The sequence below is a fragment of the Acanthopagrus latus genome, chromosome 2, assembly GCF_904848185.1.
Source record: "Acanthopagrus latus isolate v.2019 chromosome 2, fAcaLat1.1, whole genome shotgun sequence".
Lineage (NCBI taxonomy): Eukaryota > Metazoa > Chordata > Actinopteri > Spariformes > Sparidae > Acanthopagrus > Acanthopagrus latus.
Window position 1 is genome coordinate 16,454,005 of NC_051040.1, and position 15,764 is coordinate 16,469,768.

The 15,764-nt window shown below is 41.0% G+C and overlaps 1 long non-coding RNA gene across 1 annotated transcript; it reads left to right on the forward strand.

Annotated features, from left to right (window-relative positions):
• Positions 1–13,498: 13,498 nt before the first annotated feature.
• On the forward strand, positions 13,499–15,525 carry LOC119009620. Its single transcript, XR_005071773.1, has 3 exons — positions 13,499–14,349; positions 14,644–14,936; positions 15,237–15,525. It is a non-coding gene; the product is annotated as an uncharacterized LOC119009620 (long non-coding RNA).
• Positions 15,526–15,764: the final 239 nt, after the last annotated feature.

The following is a 15,764-nucleotide window of genomic DNA, read 5'->3' on the forward strand; positions in this document are numbered from 1 at the left end:
GGTTTGGGTGAGTAAGAGTATGGAAACAAGCTAAAACTCCAAGGCACTCTCCTCTGCCATGCAGTTTGGCATCAATTGTTCACCAGTTTATTGCTTTTTCAGTCTAATAAAGGCATATACAACTCGGTTCAATGCTGAAACAATTTATGCAGAGGCAAAATGGCCATCACGAACATAACTCAGCCTGGAAACATATCCCGGCAATAACCACCGTTGTTGTTAGCTTGGTGCTAACTGGGTTAGCCGGCTGTCAAATCATTTTTCCTGCGTGAAATGAAATGATTTGATTAACTCATGAGCGGCCTGCGACTGGCGAGTGCCAGAGTGCAGAAAGTCGTGATACATTCATGATGAAGAGAGGGCACTTATCCAAGCTCTACCTACTGGAAGGGCACCCTAGAGGGCACTTTATCATGTTTTATCTACCGTAAGGGCATCAAAGAGCTCCAAAGTGAAACTATGGACGTATCATCTGCAAAATGCTCTTGATGATCAAAGTAAAAGTGCTCAAAGTGAAGTAAGATGGGCCCTATCAGTGTTTTAGTATTGTATCTGCTGTTTTTTGGTCAATATTACTGCCGCATTAATGTATATGTTTTTACATTTTACTACTATAGACATTTAAGTTTAATTTTTCTTTATACACAATTGGGCAGTAATCTAAGGTAATGTATCATATTGTGTAACATCATTACGTTTGTAGTATCAGTTGTCCTTTGAGAACCACAAAGCTCTGCAAAAACAGCCCTAATCTCAGCTCTGTGGTGATGCATTTTGCACTTAATTCAGGAAGATTTTTAGATAGTTAGTTTAGCTTAAGAAGTGGGAAAATGTTCTCAACCCATGGAGGAGCACTTTGTCCCACAAGTTGTCACAAACATTCAAAGATCCAATTCTGAGATACATGGTTTTCACTGCACACAGACTGTAATTGGAAAAGAAGCTAAAGTTGTCAGAAAATTGCACGATAGTAGCAATATAAGTAGAAAAGTGAAGCAGTCAAGTAGAGTGCATGTTCCCTAGATGTGTGAGTACAATACTTGAGAGTTAACACGCCTGAATCTGAATTCCACCACTTGTATTTTTCAGAAAGTCTTGGGTGACAAAAGGACATGCTGCTCACGTCAAATGAATTGGAAAAGCACACAAAATGATTTATACTACTGATATAAGACTACTGGTGGACCAAATCTGTCACTACTTTTCTCCTAAGAAACTGTCCATAATAGTTTGACTTTGGAAATATAACCCAAACTAACTGATCAAACTAATTCTGGTCACTTTAAGCCTTATTAGTTAGATCCTGTTCTCACTGTAGACAGCCTGAAAAGCTTACTGTTTCATGGATACTTAACAGTTCTTGTGAAAATCATCATCAGTTAGTAACTAAAGAATACACTGATTTGTTTTTTGTCACTAAGTCGGCCTCGTGAGTGACGGGTTGATGAATCATCTCAGACACAAGATTAATTACTGGCATCCAAACTTAGTTTAATCGGGTTTGAGGTGCGCAGCTCAAAAGAGCCTGGTCAGTATCATTAACTCTTTTAAAGGGACGCCCCAATTAGAAGGAGGCACTGCCTTCAAACTGACAGCTCCATCAAAGCAGCAGTTCAGAAACTTTTTTTCCAAACCTGAGCCCAGCATCAGGCAGAACTCTCTTATTAAAGTGAGTCCTTAAATAGAGCCGAAAAAAGAGCTGCATTCTCGCAAGACCACATCTTGGGGTGATTTCACTTTGTTCACACATGGGTTTCCTGCCAGCCTCCTATTTACTGCAGAGTTTGCAAACTTTGTCCGCCTGTCAGAGAAACGTCTGCTGTGCTTTGAGTGTTTGCCATGGCTGGCAGTCGTGAGATACGAGTAAAGTTGCATCACTGATCCTTGATGCATACACAGTCACATCCACCTAAAAGTTCACGTCCTGGTGTGCATGTTTAAAAGGCGGTCTACTACACTTTACACAAGTCTATCATGCTTAATGAGGAACCTCCAGCTTCTAATCTAATTAGTAGCTATTTTTGTCCCGAACAGGGATGTCGAGAAATGTCAGTTCTCCTCACTCAACAACTCTCAAAAACCTGTGCTGTTTGTAAGGGAGTCTGTGGTTGAAACAGATAGCATGTTCACAAACATCTGCCGCTAACATCGGCAGGTTAAGAGCACCTAAACACGTAATTTGCATTACAGAGAACCACCTGGAAATCAGACAGCGTGGAATCCATTCCGCATGTCGCTGTGGCTTCTTCATCATCTTGTTGTTCCACAGAGGATGTCCGTTGCGTAGGCGGTCCTTCAGCGTGGCCCAGGACACATGTCTGTACACGCTGCTAAAAGAATGCGGTCACATGCAGCCCAGAACGCCTCTTAATGTGGTCTGACTGTTCGGATCTGAAATGCGTCCCCCGTTGCGTCTTGTTCAGGACGTACTTGGAGCTGTCCACTTGTGACTGGATCAGTCAGGACGGTTGTTGACGTCAAGTCCAAACATCCTCTGTATTTCTTGTCTTTACAAGTCAGCGAGGACCTCAGATGCATCATTAAGGAAGCAACCCGTGTGCATGGGTCTGTGGGAAAGAGCATTTTATTTATCCTGGGGAAGAAATTCTTATGTTGCAACATCAGAAGATGAACGCACCCCACGGTACAAAGTGTAGTGCATAGAGTTCAAATCAAATATCAGAGACACAGGTACTAACAAAGGAGTTAAAAGTAAGAATTAAAAGCATGTTTTTTAAACAAACACACATTTTAGTAAGGTGTGCATAATATATGTAATGAACATGTGCTGTCAAGTTTGAAAGATGCAGCTAAAGTGTTTCAGCAGTTGGGAAAAGCCTTGGGGATCAGATCTGCTACATTTGGTGTTGAAATGTGGAGGCAGTCCGTGAATTGGGACACAACTCATGACTATGCAACGCTGTTTTGTACTGTTTAACTCACAGCACTGGCCTCAGTCTGAGCCTTACGCTTTCCAATTTAAACGGACTCTGTGGAACCTCAGTGTTGCATTAGAGGCCGGTCGTTAATATATGTTAGCGGACTCTATTTCTAAACTAATGCTAGTTACTGTCGCTTTGTTAGCGAAGCGGAAAGAGGCACTGAGGCGAGTCACACGAGGACATGCATAAAGTCACATCCTTTGGACTGTCGTCTGTCAGAAAGAAATCCGCAGCTGATCAGCATTAAACAACTTAAACAAATGGTCGTGTTTGTATAGGCAATCGAGTGAGACACGGAGAGTCTATCACAGTCTTCTGACCACATCAATGCATATAAATTGCTCCATAGAGCTCCATTAAGTTGGCAAAATGTTTATTTTTGAGCACACTTTTCCACACTGCAGTACTTTCTGATTTGAACTTTGCACTTACAGGGCAGTTTGGCTGGCATAGTTTTAGAATGTTCTATAATAAACAATTTTACTGAAAACATCATATTCAATGGTATATTGATATTTTCTTCCTTTCTGTTGCCTTTTATGTGAAACCTGAAATTCCGGCTGTTAGAAAACAACTTTTAGACAACCTGGATATTGCGGCAGTCAGAGAGCTACAACATGAAGACAACTCGAAGGCTCAAACGGCAATTAATCAACTCAAGGCCGCGGTGGCCTACAGCACGGCATTTTGTTTACTGTGCTTTGAAACTGATGGGACCCCATGCGGGGAATGTGCACCACACACAATAACAGAGCAGTCAGAACCCTTCTCTCTATAGCCTTTATTTCCCCAGGTGTTCGCACTAAGAGTCATTAGTAATAAGAATAATTTTGAGGCAAATGATACTGGCCGAGCTGCCTGCGTTGAGAGAGACATTGATTAATGGAGCGGGAGGCATAAAAGGCAGCACTGAAGGTGACCTATTTAGAACAAATATATGTCTAAAAAAAACAGAAGGAAAAATGTCATTCTGCTGTGAGATGTCCCTCATTTTGGAAATGTCATGTGGGCTTTGACCAAATAAAATCGTTGTTCACATTTGATTTAATGATGTGGTATTTTTATACTGCGCTGACAGCATCAGCTGCATCTGCAAAATATGCTATTAGTTCTTGCAGTGGAACTCTTCATGATTATTTAATAATTACAGAAATAACTTAATGTCATTGTTTGATGTGTTTTGTGGCCTTTTTAAATGGAGACTTAGATGCACTCGGAATAAAATCAGACACACATGCTTTGCCTACTGCTAATAGAGATCTGCACTAATTCAGCTTAATGTCAAAATCCTCTATCAGACAGTGAAATGGATTTAAGTCACATTATCCCCAAACTTCTCCTCTGTTTGTCACTACTGATTCTCTTCAGCTCAAAAAGTGGCAGACAAAAGCTCATATTAAAAGCACTGAAGTGTCCCTAGAAACTTCCAAATCTACTCCTGCTTCATAATCTGTCGTCATCACTGTTCATCGGAATGCTGTTTGTAACAAACAAACAAAAAATATTCTCAACCCTCGGCTGTTTTTGACATCTCTGATTCACCGCCAGTTTTTGCATTGGTTCAGTGACAGAAATAGATCTGGTGTAGAGCTCAGTGATGGCTGTTTCCACCAGCTGGAGAAACAGTTGACCAATCTGAGCTTTGTACAACTCTGGCTACAAAACAGTTGGGATTCAACTGTGTTCAACATAAATAAAACAGAAGTCATAATTTGTTAATCCTGTATTTATTTTTATTTTTATTTTACATAAACTCAATTGAAAACAGTACAGAGACAATGTATTTAAATGTTTTGCCTCATTAGCTTCATTGATCTTGTAAATTATTGCTTATTCTGAATGTGGCGCCAGGGACAAATTTTAAAATGAGGTGGAAGCAACAACAAAAACAAAACCTGAGAGAGTTGTTAAATCCTCTAAAAACCCAGGTATACAGGTCCATTGGTGACAAAGGTCTAGTATCACGATTGGGTATGAAAAGGTCATCCTTGAAAGGCATCAGTCACAAGTAAGGATGAGACAAGGTTCACCACTATGTGAAGGACATTATTGTATAAAAGATATCACTACCAAAACTACTGAAACTATCAAAAACACTTTGGAAACTGTTGATGGCAAAGTGAATCCCATTGTAAATGATCGCAATCTTCACAATGGGATTCACAATGCTGATGTAGCTACATCCATGAACAAAACTCATATAAAATGACAGAAGGAGTGAAATGATTAAATCAAAAGAATGTTGTTTTTTTTAGTAGAAATAGTAAGTTTACAATGTCTCATAGTAAAAACGATCCACTCCAAGCAGCTTCTACCTCAGTATCAATGTGAAGCTGCAATTACTTTCTCTTGTTACTGATTGGTGGAGACCAATACCTCACCGACTTCTATCCACTGAGTTGTATTTGCTCACTCTGAGGCAGACATGTGACTCAGGTCATTTGGTCCCAGTGTCAGGTAAGTTTCAAATAATTGTTTCTTGGGCAAGTCAAGTCAAGTAGAGTCCTTAGTTAAGGTAAATCAAGTGTGCCAATACAGTGCTCTATAGACATCTAGAGTCTTTCTATACAAGCTTGGTGGTCAAACACCAAGGCAACCCTACTTACAAAATAAAATCAACAAGAGACAAATCATTTAATTCATCGTGTCTCAAGTCCCGGGTACTCAACTTCCGAGTGAAAATCGTGTCTTTACCATTGTTGATAATGTATATGTGTCTGCTTGTTAAAACTTAGTCTAATTTGGATAAGAACCTGAAAATTGTGGGTTAGCCAGCTTCATGTTGTCTGTGCAGGTTATCATCGGTAGCAGTTTGTGTCAGTACTAATGTAAGTCAGAGCAACGTGGAGAACAACAACCCGGAGCTCTGTTCATGCCTCGCACATGCATGACAGTATACTGTATATGTCTCTGTATGTTGCGTGTGTATGTATGTGTGTGTGTGTGCGTGCGCGCTCACTGGATTCTTCCGTGAGCATTTCTATGTGTACTCACATATGCAGGATCTCTGGTGTTCAATTCAGATGACTAATTTGCCAGCTGCCTTTTCTCGTCCCTGAGCCAATTTACCAATGATGATTGACATTTAACACCAGTGTGATGCATGATTGGTCACTTCACAGCTTGGTGATTGGCCATTGCCCACATAAGACCAACGATGATTGGCATTTGTGCACCGACACGTAAACACACAAGAGTCTCGTTATGATGGTCATTTGCTAGAACGATGACACACAATCAGACTGGGTAACTTTTACCAACAGAGATGTATTCGAATTCACGTAGACAGTGGTATGGATGTGACAGAAAATGCATAAATCACAAGGCCTCACGGCGCAGATGTCACGGTTTGGTGAGAGTATATGTTGGTGGCCATTACTGACAGTTGTATCTGAGTGGAAATACATCCACTATGCTAATGTACGCAATCACCCAGATATGTCACTCATTGGAGCGAGGCGTAAAGGAAATACATACATGTGAAAAACAGACATGGCCAAAGACACTGCTTAGGCAATTTGTATTTACAAAATACTTACATTTTTCTTTTTTTGATATATCAGTCCTGCATGAAAAATATGAGTGTGTGTTCACACAGGCTGTATGAAATATCTCAGGTGGAACTAGACAGTTTGGTGGAACAAACTGTAAAAATGAAAAATGAAAAGAAACCCAGCCTTACAAGCATCAGAATCAACCTAAAGTCAGTTCATGATAATAATAATAATAATAATAATAATAATAATAATAATAATAATAATAATAATAACAATAATAATAATAATAATAATAATAATAATAATAATATCAGCATCTTTGCTTCTGTTTGCTGTGATGACACACATCGGGGACAGTACTTCTAGGGGGTGCTATAGCCTCCCTTAAGACCCCTTTTACTAGTGTCTTGTCATAAAACAAAGAAACCTGTAAAAGTTAATAACCTGCCACTGATTTGGATTCTTGGCTTCAAGCGTGATCGCGCACATATGCACAGCTGACAGACGTACACTAATAGGTGTAGGCGGGGGTGGCTCAGGACAAGGGAGGCTTATTTTCTACTTGTAATAATACATGTTCATGACTAAACTGTCATTAGGTATCAGTCTCCACATGTCAGCATTGATCACGAGCACAGTACTCACATGCTTTAGGCATCACTGAGTCAGCTGAGCCCTTTCACCTTTTCTCTCTCCTTTTAAAAATGCTGGTTAGAATCAACTTTAATACGAAAGCAGGGTAAGGCACAACTTAAGCCTGTTTTCTTAATGATTAGAGAGGCTGCTTTCCATATTTAAAATGTTTCCATGCGTGCCGTAATGTCACTGCAGCAAATATCATGGAACATTTAACCAGCAAAATTGAACAGAGAACACTCTCTAGAGGAAACAAAATTCAACTTTGAGCTTCTAAATTAAAGATTTTTAGACAGCTCTTGATGGAGCTCAGGATTTATCAGCAGGATGGCTATTTTATGAACCTGGTCTGTGTGTGTAACTTTGGGACATGCAGAAGGACATTTCTGTTCATGTCGGCCTGTTGAGAGATTTAAATAACCGAAGTTGACATTAAAAACTATATTTATACTGAATGTGATGTATTTTATATTTGCTTGAACTGAAAAAGAAAAAAAGAAAAAAACAAACACTTTCCCATGTATTGGTCAGGGCCCCCCCTAGCACTGGCAGAGACCTTAACCATTTTCGTTTTTGAATTTGACTGGCTGTATTTTTTTCTCCCTGCTGACGGCATCATTGCCCAACTTTATTGCCTCATAAGGTTACCCATTTATCATTTGATCTGAAAATAAAGGCAGGAAATGCTTTCAATCAGCGTAATTTAGGCAGTCAGTGGCTGTGCAGTCACATTTTCTTTTCATGCTGGGGCCTGCTCACAGCAGTTTGATTTTCACTCATCATTCAGCGATATTGTCTGTCATTAATTTAGGATGGGATGTTTTGTGTTAATTACTAAATGTGGCGCTTAATTCCCTGGGCCCGATTTTGTTTCCAGCCTTTGGTGTTTGGAAGCAAAATAATAAAAAGTCTGTCTTTATAAAAATGAAAATTAACAAATCTTCAAGTGGCCCAAGGTTAATCATCGTCATCAGGATGTAGAAATGTGTCTGAATATCTTTTTCTGCTCCAGCTGCCATGTGCATGTGGATCAATATCATATGGACTGAGGCTACAAGTTACCAGCAAATGCGACAAATGTTTAGTGACAAGTGTGGCATTCATACAGTCTGTGTTGCTGTGAGGCAAAGGATCCTCCTGCCATGTGTCATCTTTGTGTGTGTGTGTGACTTCAGCAGCATTTTTCTGCATATGCCATACATTACAATAAACGCATTAAAAGTTTATTTCAATTAAAAAGGCACAGCAAGCAGTCCACTCTCTGTTTTTTTTTTTTACTGAGACAGCTGGAAGGCAGCAGTGTCGACAGCAGAGGCAGCCCCGAGGAGAAAGTTGTGTAGGGATTCAGTCTTAAGCTAATTAGGGCACACAGGCAGCAGACTTAACCACTTACACTGTCGTGTGACACCTGAGCGCAAAATATTTTGTCAGCGGAGTCTTCAAACCTTAACCAAGGAAGTGATAGTGTCAAGCTCCAGGTGTTGAGCAGCACCAATTTGTCATGTCAACTCCTCAAAACCTCCTGTCTCGGCTGTCATCTTGTCCTGTCGCATTATTGGATGGGATGCAGCTTATTAATGCAGCTTGGGGAAAAAAAAAAGTTTCCCCTCTGCTCCACAATGATTTACTCCATGTAAGCCACACCTCTCTGCTACTATCCACTCATACCTGTTCCCAGTTTCATCGCTTAAGCTGCATTACTGTGACAATATTTATTTCCTACTTGTACACGCTGACCTCTAAGTGTTTAATTACGAGTGGGAATCTCACGCTCTTCTGAGCATTGCATTTATTCTGCAACTTCTTATATGCAAAGTAACAGCAAATTAGGAAGAAAAACACTTGAGATAAATGCCCAATTTGGTTTGTTGTCAGCATGATGAGGAATTGTTATTTGATGTGTCTGCCAAGTAACAAAATGCTCGTACGAAACAAATCAGTAAAACAGTCACTGGAAAACATGTTTTACTGGTTTTCACAACAATTCACACTCTGTTTATCTCCAATGTATCCATGTGTAGCAACAAAAGTGTTCTTGCTGTGTTTTGTGGTTGTGTTTTGTAACTTTCTTGATATAATAGAAAGGCAACGCACACCGGTGGCCGTGATAAGATGCTGAACGCTGTACTGTATTACTTTCTAGTAATCCTTTCATCACCCAGGAAACCAGCAGTGACACCCAAAACTTCCAACTATATGTTTAAGGTCATATGGTTATCATAAACCAAGACCATATATGTATGTATACACTGATCGGGCATAACAGTATGACCACCTGCCTAATATTGTGTTGGCCCCCCTTTTTCTGCCAAGACAACCCTGACCCATGGAGGCATGGGTTCCACTAGACCCCTGAAGGTGTCCGACACCTTTCTATCACAACCAGCATTAACTTCTTCAGCAATTTGAGCAACAGTAGCTCTGTCTGTTGGATCGGACCACATAGGCAAGCCTTCGCTCGCTCTGATTGGACCGCTTTTGATAGATACTGACCACTGAACACCGGGAACACCCCGCAAGAGTGTCAGTTTTGGAAATGCTCTGACCCAGTCGTCTACACATCACAATTTGGCTCTCGTCAGACTTGCTCCAGTCCTTACGCTTGCCCATTTTTCCTGCTTCTAAAACATCAACTCTGAAGACAACCTGTTCACTTGCTGCCTTATATATCCCACCCACTGACAGGTGCCATGACAAAGAGATAATCAGTGTTATTCACTTCACCTGTTAGTGGTCGTAATAGTTTGCCTGATTGATGTATAGTATATAGTATGTGTGTCTATGTATATAGTTTATATGTAGGTACCTTTTGCGCTGTTAGTCCTAACCACCCCCTGCTGTTATGGCCCACCTTTAAGCCTGATTTATGATGTGGTGTTCAGCACTTTTGATAAGTGGTACTTCTACTGACATATTTTTGAAGGGAAAAGTGTTCCTTGAGACTCTGCTTTCATGCTGCACAGCTAAATGATTGTGTTGTTGCGTCATGGATGTCGTGCAACTCTATTTACTCTATTTCTGTTGAGTGACACTCAAAAGTGTTGAGCGTCTTATCATAAATCAGGCTTTAGGCAGGGCTGTTGGGGGAACAACACCTGTTCGCTGACCCCAAATCAAACACAGAAAGACACCTTAAAACTTGCAATAGAACGCAACATAAATTAAGACTGCTCAAAGAAACAGGAGTCCCAGCCACAGAGGTAGCAAGACCAGCAGTGCTCGTGCCAGAGGCCTCTCTCCTCTGATGCTGGCACAGGAGCTTTTTAAGCCTCATTCCCATGCCAGGTGCACCTTATTCAGCAATCAGACATAGCATATGGCCCGAGCTAGAGAAAAGGGTACAAAAAGCAAAGGCAACATAACCCTACAGTATACAGTATGTAAATAAAGGAAAAAAATAAGCATTTTGTTCACAGAAAGAAAAAACATTCCTACTGAACACATTCCAGACACCTTAAAAACACTTTGGGGAAAGTACATTGATAAAATATAGACATCATTTCTGGAAGAAAACATACACCTTGTTATACTTCTTCTTTTACCCCCCAGATGTCCAATTCTACCCTCTGCACAACTGTAGATAAGCAGCAGGTTATTATTTATTTAGTGTGTGAACGTCTCAGTATGTCTGGCAACTGCATATCAGCTTATCTGTTCACATAAATTCTTGCAAGCTGTCACCACGATTATCTCTCCCATTATTACCTATCATTACCATATGACATAAACATGCTCACTTTCATCACGATCAATTTAAATGTCAGTTGATTGATCAAATCTAATGAGTGTGCTTTTTATTAAACCGATTAGCTAAACCTTCTGCTTCCAGCTCCCGGTGCTTGGTGCCGACATCTGGCCCGCACCTTCCGTCCCACACCGGTATCATCACCACAGACTGTGTTAAATACGGAAAGTGAAGCCAATACGGAAGTTGTCTGAACCTGCATTCTTTCTAATGGCAGGCAGGGGGACGGCTCCACCAGCATAAAAACAAAGTAAGATTGTATGTAAGCTTATGAGAAATTTTACCCTACTTCTCACTTTGATTTTAACAGATTCTGTATATTCTGTATGTACGATTCAAGATGGTGACGGCAAAAGTGCTGAAATCCAGTTGTCAAAACAGCAGTAGGTAAACCAATGTGTGACATCACAGTGGGTTTACAAGTCTGTTTATTTTCTATAACAAACGTAACTTAAAATGTGTCAGCAAGTCTTGTCTTACTGAATTTGTGTTCATAGGCGCCCACTGGCCCCTAGTTTCATTCCTAAATGCGTCCTTCTACAGTAAAGTGGGCGGTCGAGACATATAAAAGACCTGTTCAGCAAATCTGAGGGGCGATTGATTTTCATCCCTTTTCCGGCAGAAAATCTAAATCTGGTGATATCCATCCATCCCTTTCCATCCACCATCTTCCCTCGCTCTCTGTCCCTCTCCCATCTGTGCATGGAGATCTAAATCTGTTTACATCCACCTGCTCTTTTCCAGCCCTCCATCTCCCTCACCCACTGCCTAGATCCCTCTTTCTCTCCCTTCAATCTGTCCCCGGCTCTAAATGTGTTTACGTTCCTCTGTCTGCTTGTCTTTACTCGGATGGAAACGCACCTAATGTCTTTCTTTTTCAGGGGATTTCATGCCTTTCATATCTGCCTCTAAATCAAAAGAGAAAAGTTCAGCTGTGGTCATACGCAGGACACGGACACGCTTCCCTCACCTCTTTCCTTTGTCACTCACACACAAATACAAATGTGTAGTCAATGTAGCGTGCACACACACACACACATGCAGACGGAACAACATCAGACTGCTCGTGGACAAGTGGCTGAATCTTCCTGACAGGCCTGTCTCTGAGGGAAATAAAAGAGAGGGTTGGAGCAGAGATGGGAAGGGAAGGGACGGGAGAGGAGGGGAGGGGGAGCGGACATGATGGAGTGAAAGATGGTGGAGAGAGGGAGAGAGGCGGTGAGAGTGACAAGGAGAGGCAGAGGGGAAGGGAGGAAGAGTCACAGTGACACATGAGGGGAAGGGAGTTGCGTTTGGCAGACAGCAGCTGGAGGGAATGATCAACTCAGCTGACACATCAGTTCATATCACCGCCGAACGGCGGGACAGATGGAGGGAGGGTGGGACGGAGAGAGCGAGAGAAAAGGACACGTGGTTAAGAAACAGAGAGACGGTGAATACGTGTGAGAGGAATACAAGGAGACAGCAAGGTGGGGAGGGAAGGAAGGGGAGAGGAGAAGACTCAAGGATGGAGGGTAGTTTGGTGGCAGGACAGAGGCAAAGGGAGAAGGGAGTCAGATGCGAGAGGTGTGGTCTGGTAGGAAGACACATTAAAAAAAAAGGTGAATGGAAGAGCCGAGCGAGGATGAGCTAGAAGGAGCGAGAATATAAAGCGAAATAGAAAAGTGACGGTGGGATATGGTGGTTGTATATGGATGAGGCAGTGTGCGGCGTGAGTTGTAAAATCAATTTCATACTCATTTAAAGGACCATCTCCTCTCATCTAATCTCCTTTACCTTGAATTTCCACCCCCGTATTCATCGCCTCCTTCCATTTCTTCCCCCACTGCCTGGCACTCGATTCCCCCACCTTCTGCCTCTACTTGAATCATTACACTACGAATCAGGTAAAGCTCAGTGGGTATTGAGACACAAGGCAAGGCAGCTTTTATTACGCTTTCACAGTTTTACACAAGTTCCAACATTGCAGAAGTTAAAATAGTGTTTAAATGAATAAAAAATACTCAAGGAAAAAGTGGGTGTTTTTTTTTTTTTTTTTTCTAAGTGTAGTAATTAGTGTGAGTGAAGAAAATGAAGAAAATTCAGAGACAGGGTTTAAAATTTAGACTAGAGTCGTCTAAATTTGTGTTTAAATGGTAGTGGAAGCAAAATGTCTTAGTTTAAGAAATCGAGTTGAAGATTTATTACAACTTGGGCCAAATCTTTGTGGTAATTCCAAGGATTCCTTCATCATATAGCCGAAAAATACATGCTGTTAAATCCACACTCTTGAGGCTGCACTAAAAAGGTTTGTGAAAGAATGACAGAGAGTAGGAACGATGCCCAGCCATCATCCGTCATCCCATCTTCCCCCTTTCATTGCATTTACTTTACACCATTGCTGATGTTTGAATCATCTGCCCCCTCAAGAGGATGCCAGTTAGTACACTAGCTAATGTTGCTAATCCTAGCTAGGTAACATTGGGGCAGTACAGCACGCTGCATACTGTAGAACTCAGCCACAAACTGGCACTCACCAATGAAAAACAGATACCACATGATTCCAACGGTGTTACACTATTGGCTCACAAAGCTCGTTAGAAGCTGGAACCAACTGTCAGAATTTTTTTTACACAGAGATAAAGACAACAATAACTTTGATTCACATGACTGAATCACAATCATAATGACATTTTTAATCGAAAATATACTTTTATTCTGCACCTCTCTACAAGGTCTTTGTCTACACAGGCATTTTTTTCAATATGACCTTTAAGAATACAAAAATCACAGATAGCAGACTATAATTATTAATATAATTACAGTTGTGAGGCAACAGTTAAATGTAGACATTCCAGTGGAGGGTGACAATGCAAAGGACTCACAGAAGGCAACGTGCTGCAGCTATACAGATCTCAGAGGACACAGTTCACAAACCCTGAAAAAACAGTGATGTAGTTGTTCTAGCACTTATGAACAGAGACTCTGTCTGCTCGTTCTTGTCCTGTCTGACTTCTCTTCTTTTGGGATTTTAGATATTCACTTGACTGGGTACAGTCTTATCATAGTCAATAAAAAAGATCCACATTTTCTTAAACTGAGTCTACCTTTCAATGACTTGCATTTTCACCAACGGAAAAAAATTTGAGTCTTTAACATTTGAAGCAAACTTTTTCCAAAGCATCTTAAAACATGAAGGTGTGTGAAAACAGCTGCAAAAACAAAACAGAGCAGAATATGTCACAGAGTCAATATAAATGAGTCACATCACTCTCTCTCTCCTTGTTTGATGATATATAAATATTCTCATTATACTGTATGTGTTGCACCGATAATTGCCTGGAGAGATGATAACACATCCGGTTAATGCGTTGCTGTGAATCACTGCTCATTCTAGCATTTACATATTGGTGAGGGGCCAAACACGACTGTGGTTTGGGCTATGTCACACGAGGCCACCTGCCCTGTCCATGTCCACAGTCCATGGCATCACTGAGGCAGACCAGCAGCTCACTGTCTGATGACAGTCATCCACATGCCACAACCACATGTGAGTATACTGGTTATGATTGTTTCAAGATGTTCAATATGCTTGAGGTTTGAATATTTTTTTCTGTGTGGGTGTGACGGGTGACAGCTGACTGATTTGGTTTGGTTATAGCTTCATTACAAGAACTTTGGCTTTGGGCCTTGGTGTGGTTCTGGGTTTTCTGTGAGCCGCCCGGGCCTGACTAAATTGGCCCTTGGGATGGACTTTGAGGCAAATTCATTAATTCAAATCTCTATTCCTGATTCTAGTCCAACATCCCCTCCAACCTCTCAATTCATCTCATTCATCCAATAGGTCTACTCCATTCATAGACTGGCTGTTTTCCTCATTCCCATGTGCAGCTCATCTCATAATCTCCTGCACCTTCCATCAGATGAATCAAGTGGAAGAGTTTTCACTCTGCATAAAAAACTTTTCTTAATATAATTATTTTGCATCTCATCAATGAGTCACAAAATCTCTTCATGTCAAGTCTTCACACTATGAACTTTAGTTAAATTATTTTTTAGGTGCACAGCTTCGGTCGTAATGAGGGAGAGACACAGATTGATTCTTTGGAGCCTGGGGATTGAAACAGTGACCTTCAAGTAAGTAGTCATCTATTCTCAATAGAGGAAAAGTTGTTTTTAATCAGTTTTGTTACTGAAGAAATAGATGAATATAACACTTTTCATCCTAAATGGTAAAAATCATGTTGAAAATTATTTTAAAAAGAGAAATCAGAAATTTGTGTAGTTTATGTTCTGGAATCATTTGACTGCAGCAAATCATGATCTCCTGAATTTTCAGTGGATATTTGTCATTCTCAAAAAGCAGGTTTCATAGAATAAATGGATGAATTATTGGAAATGATTCAAAAACACAATGAGGTCTGCCTCAATTCTCAGACAGGACACATAGGAGATGGTATGCTATTACTCTGCTGTGGTGACAGATCGGGCTGATGATGGGACGAACTTCCCAGAAGTGCAGAGCATGATAAAGCAGACTTGGTGATCTGACGCCGGGGTGACAGCCGGATGACAACCACTGTACATTAAGTTCAGTGAAGCAGCTGGTCTTGTTTCTTCAGCATGAAGAAGAGAGGCTCAGACAAAGCCTATCTGAGGCCACAGAGGAGGTACACAGCGTGTGCTCGCCTCTGTTGTTGCGTTCAGTGACAGGCTGCAGAGTTGGGACCCGTGGAGCCAAAAAGGCTTTAAAAAGTCAAAAACTTAACTATGAAGGCAGATTACAAAGTAAAGGATTCATACAGTAGTGGGCAGCTTAACATGTGGCCTCAGTGATCTTTGCCGTCTTTCCTCTCAACTCATTTTGACGTTTTGTGTACCCTGCTCACGAGGGTATTTTGCTCAGAAGTTAGGAAAACCGGCAAAAACCAAAATGCACTCCATCGCAACGGACCAATAAACGCT